The following is a 5,612-nucleotide window of genomic DNA, read 5'->3' on the forward strand; positions in this document are numbered from 1 at the left end:
CCCGGCCTTCCAAGAGGCCCTTCAAAAACGTACACTGGCTTGGAGATGAATGTTCCTGTGTGTTGAATCTTCAAAAGCCTCCTCTTAATTCCACAGTCAGATGGGCAGGAAGCTAACTGAGCATGAGTTTACTGAGGAAAGAGAGAGAGAGAGAGAGAGAGAGAGAGAGAGCCGTAACATCACTCTAGCACATCAGGCACCAGGGCTCAAACTTGAGGCCTTAACATATCCAAGCCTGCCACTCTCTCCACAGCTTCCTTTCCTGTGTTGTTGCACTCCAGGAAGTAGAAATCTGGACTTCACTCGAGACTTTCTTGGAAGCAGAAGATAAATCTTCCTGCTCAATGCCCTCAAGATAACCCCTCTGCTGGTGGAGTTTTTCATGTATAAAACACAAACACACACACACACAGTTTCCCTGACCATCTTGCGACCACAGACACCCGGGCCTCTGCTGGGTCAGAGATGGTGTCACTGGCTCTGAAAGCAGGAGTCAGATTTCAGGCCACCTTTTTCCTCTCTCTGAATCAGATAAGACCAAGACGCCTCCTCTCACGTATTGGATTTAACCCTCTTCTTCACTAAACGCTACATTTCTATATCCTTGTAAGTGTAATCAGGAGTGTGGGGAGGTGGAATCACAGAGCATTTGGGATGTGCTTTCATTCTTTCTAAATTTTAAAAAAATACTTATTTATTTATTCCCTTTTGTTGCCCTTGTTTTTTTTATTGTTGTAGCTATTATTGTTGTTGATAATGATGTCGTCATTGTTGGATAGGACAGAGCAAAATGGAGAGAGGCGGGGAAGACAGAGAAGGGGAGAGAAAGATAGACACCTGCAGACCTGCTTCACTGCTGGTGAAGCCACTCCCCTGCAGGTGGGGAGCCGGGGGCTTGACCTGGGATCCTTACTCTGGTCCTTGCGCTTTGCACCACCTGTGCTTAACCCGCTGTGTTACTGCCCTACTCCCTCTTTTTAAATTTTTTTAATTAATTTCTGCCCTGGCTTGGACATCTAAGTTCAACACATTTCAGTGGCTTTGAAGGTAAAGACTCAACTCATCACTCCCTGCTCTGGAGTAGGGACCCAAATCTTGGCCCTGGGGGCAAGTCTGGGTAGACAGCTGTGTCTGAAAACAAAGTTCTATTGGCACCTTTGATGAAAAAGAAAAATACGAGTTTCTAGGCTGACTTTGTTAAAGTGTCAAACTGAGGACTCAAGCCCAGGAGGGACTCAAACCCTGGCCCTGCCGCCCAGATTGAAGAGAACTGCTTCAAAACTTGGGTGAGGAGGTGGAAATCACTGCACTTACTTAATGCAAGGCCTGATAGGTATTTATAGGAATTCTACAAATAGAATGAGTCAGACCACTTGCCTTCTGGTGTTAGGTGTACAGGGACACAGCCCGGCAAGGTCATTGCATTCCTTCCTCTGTCTGTGCCCTGTTCACCCTGTTCTTCTGGGAATGGGCGTCAGTCATCGTGAACCAGATGTGCTTTCTGCAGCCTCAGTGGTTAGTGGGTGATGTGACCTTAGATTGTTTGTTTTTCTGCCTTGTCCCTCCTTGCAGGGAGTGTGGATCCCTGGGGACAGCTGTGTCACAGGCTCAGGCCAGCTGAGTCCTGGTTTTTTGGCTCACACATGTCTTCAAGAAAGATGGGGGGTTTCAGGCTGATTTCTTTCTTTCCTTTCCTTTCTTCCTTCCTCTCTTTCTTGTTTTACATTTTTTAATTTTTATATTACAGAATTCCATGTCAACAGGGGCTTGAGTCCACACCATTCCCGCCACCAGAGTCCTGAATCTTCAGTCTCCCCACCACAGTCCACCGCAGTTCCCCTAAAGTTGTAGACATGGGCCAACCATCTTCTCTACAACTATCTGTCCACATTTATACATAGTTGCCCCTTCTTTTTCTGATTCAATCTTCTCTTCTCCTCTAAGCCACTCATAACATCGTAGCTTTTTCTATCTTTTTTTTTTTTTTTTCCGCTTCCAGGGTTATTGCTGGGACTTGGTGCCTGCAAGATGAATCTACTGCTCTGGTGGCCATTTTTTTCCCACTTTACTGGCTAGAGACACAGAGAAATTGAGAGAGGAGGGTGAGGTAAAGAGGGAGAGAGAAAGAGAGATGCCTGTAGACCTGCTTTACCACTTGTGAAGCTTTATCCCTGTAGGTGGGGAGTGGGGGCTCAAACCAGATCCTTGTGCAGGTCCCTGCACTTAGTACTATGTATGCTTAACCAGGTGTCTGTCAAAATTAATTAATTAGCTGAATTAAAGAAAACCTGGCAGTCGCAAACCAGCAGTCATAGAGGGAAAGCAGCCCCATGTACAGCTTGGTTGCAGTGTCAGAGATCACTCCCTCCCTCTGGAGAGTAGTGCTTTGTCACAACCACCTCAGGAAACCCAACACACTCATTTTCCCAGCTCCCTTTGCTATGAGGCCACAGCCATGTGACTCCATTCCACCAGTCAGGTGCCTCTTCTAGATTCAATGAGAAGATAAGGGAACCCTGCTGTTGTTAAAATTTCGGAGACTCCAGCTGGGCTGGCTAGCTTCATGGGCGGGTAACAGAGACGACCAGACACATGGCTGGGCAGGGAAGCTGTATTTCTTTATTCAGGAACAACAATTCATAAACTAAACCAAACTAATCACCAAACAGAACTCCGCTGTCTCTTTGTGGCGGCGCAAGCACTCTCTCTTACTCTGGAACTCAGGAACCCTCTAACTCCCCAACTCTCGAACTCTGGAACCCTTCTACTCTCTAACTGTGGAACTCTCTAACTCAGGCGGGGTTCCTAGGGGCGGGGCCAAGCGGCCGCGAAACTAACTGGACTGATCCAATTCTCTTGGCGGGGGAGAACTACCCAATGTAAAGCATACAACACCCTGCCTCTTCCAGTTCTCCTCCATGCCAATCCACTGCTACAGACGTGGTGTTTTCAGAGACTCAGGCGAACTGACCAGCTGCAGCATCGTCACTTATGGACTACTTTTGTGGTGACTTGGGGTACATTATCTGGCTGTAAAAATTCACAGTCTCATCCACCAGCTTGGAATTAAGGAGTCTACTCCTAGTCCTTTAGGTGTGTACACTTAACCCAGAGCTGGTGGTTTCTTTTGTCTACAGGAAGGTGTCAGAAGCAGCCCAGCTCAGCTCAGGAGACCTGGTTCTTTGCTTTCTCCCCAACTCCTCCTTTAGTGACCTCGCACTGGTAAGCTACCGCCCTCATGACCACGGAGTGTTTACACCACAGGAATTGGCAGGTACTCCATGTCAGAGCTTCTTGTTCTCCAAGAGCTGATTTATCAGCTATACCACTGCAGGTTGCTTCCAGCTAGAGCTCTGATTGATGGCCACAGAGGATCTCATTTCATCCTTATATGCAGCCGGTAAGGAATGTTTTATAATCGTCTTTCTCCGATGAGGAATCTCAAAGAGATGAAGCGATTGTTCATAGTCAGATATGTGTCTAGGAGATGATAAATCAGGGATCTGGGCGTCTGGTTTCATCTTCTCTAAGTTGGAATAAGGCTAATGACCTTTTTTTTTTTCAAACTGAAAATTTATAGACAGACCCCCACAAACAAACCAAAAAGATCATGCAAATATCTACAGTATCCATGGGGCACTTCCCAGCCTAGGCTCGTCTGAATCCTGTGTCTTGGCAGCAAGCCATCAGGTCAGAGTTCAGCTGCAGAAGAAGCACATCTTCAGATTTGAAACCCAGCCTGCCTTGTAGTTCAAAATGCCCAGTGTGTTCCATGAAAACTAACTAACTAACTAAATAAATAACACCACCTCTTACATTCAGAGGGAATGAGATTGGAAGCAGATTAACAGACTTGAGGGAGGCAAGTGGCTTTACCTTGAGGCTCTCAGAATCTGGGCCTGGGAGTTGGGGGCTGACAGGCCACATGAAGAGCCCCTGTGCTTATCTTCAGGGCCCAGACTTCTAACATCTGCACAGCTATGTGGGTACAGCTCTGGCCAGATGCCACATCCTAGGAGTCAAGACGACTTTACTCAGAGAGGCCCAGTGATGCCGCCATCTTGTTCCAGGTTTCTGAGGAAGTGGCAGTGCTCCTCAGGCCCAGGGACACCCTCCCACCTGACAGACAGCTCGATGATGTTTTTCTTTTCCTGATTTCTCATCTGTGTGTTTGTTTGGGACTGGAAAGCCCTAGTGTCTTCACAGAGTGCCCAGCAATTCCCTCAAGATTCTGTGGCTGGGTCCACCCTCCCAGGAGGCCTACTCACCAGGGAAGCACCTGAGAGAGCTCACTCTCTGCTTGAGAGCATCTCTTGGAAATGTTATCTCAGTTCAGCTGCATCCTCCCCTCTTCAGACACAGCCCCTCTTTCATTTCCCTCTGAGTTCCCCAGGATCTGGCATCTAAAGGGTTCCTTGTAAATGTTTGTGGACAGAACAAAGCCCCAGTCAACCTGGAGAACTCATCAATTTCTCTTTGGATTGGTTCAATCAAGAAAGCCGCCATTTTGGACTTCCTACTATGTGCCTAAAGCTTGAGGCATGCTGTCTCTAGATAAAATATAATGGTGGCATTCATTGAATAGACCCTTGAAGCTAAGATATAGCAGAGGGGAGATTTGAACCCAATTTTACAGAACTCAGGAGTTCCCATGACATGTGTTTCAATCATGTTTGTGGATGGTGCCACACAGCCTTTGTCTTTCAGGAAGTAAACTGAAAACATTTTCCTCAAAGTCAAGCATCTTTTATTTGGTTTTCAATTAGTTGATTAATTATATAGGACAGATAGAAGAGGGGAAAGGAGACAGAGAGGGAGAGAGAAAGATACCTGTAGTACTCCTTCACCGATTATGAAGCTTCCTGCAGGTGGGAACTGGGGGGCTTGAACCCAGGTCCTTGTACATTGTAACATGTGCACTCAACCAGGTGCACCACCAACTAGCCCCCAAAGTCAGCCATTCTTTATTACTGGTTTTTCTGAATCTCTTCAGCCTCAGGAAGCCAGGGAATAGGGCCCTCTCAAGTAATCATCTTGTCATGGCTTTTTCCTGATTTTGTTGTTGTTGTTGTTGAGGATGGACTTCAATTTCACTATTCCCAACCAACTTTTTCGTTCAGATATAGAGACAGGAAGAGAGACAGAGAGAGTGGGAGAAATACCACAGCACCAGAGATTCCCTAGGTGTTGAAGTGCCAGGGTTCAAACATGAGGCCTCATGCATGACACACGCCATCCAGAGAACCGTCTCTGTCTCTTGGCCCCTTTGTCGTTGCTTTTAAAATTGTTTTATCTTCATGTATTTATTGGATCAAGACAACCACAAATAAAGAGGGAAGGGAATATAGAAAGGAAGAGAGCCAGAGAGACACCTGTAGCCCTGCTTCATCACTCACAAAGCTTTCCCCGCAGGCGGGGACTGGGGGCTTGAACCCAGGTCCTTGTGCATTGTATGCTCAACCAGATGTGCCAGCACCCAGCTCTTCTCATGCTTTTAAATGAACTATCTCAACCTTCAGAGTCTCTGGCCCTAGTTTCTTGGTCCCCTCAGAACTTTGAACTTTGAGCCTCCCCCTTTACAGGAAGTCCACTTCTACAAAAGCAGTCTTATC

General features: G+C 46.8%; 1 long non-coding RNA gene across 1 annotated transcript; it reads left to right on the plus strand.

Moving 5' to 3' along the window:
• The first annotated feature begins 2,893 nt into the window (after positions 1 to 2,893).
• On the plus strand, positions 2,894 to 4,128 carry LOC132539081 (uncharacterized). Its single transcript, XR_009550383.1, has 3 exons — positions 2,894 to 3,017; positions 3,138 to 3,476; positions 3,585 to 4,128. It is a non-coding gene; the product is annotated as an uncharacterized LOC132539081 (long non-coding RNA).
• Positions 4,129 to 5,612: the final 1,484 nt, after the last annotated feature.

This window comes from Erinaceus europaeus, chromosome 6, assembly GCF_950295315.1.
Source record: "Erinaceus europaeus chromosome 6, mEriEur2.1, whole genome shotgun sequence".
Classification (NCBI taxonomy): Eukaryota; Metazoa; Chordata; class Mammalia; order Eulipotyphla; family Erinaceidae; genus Erinaceus; species Erinaceus europaeus.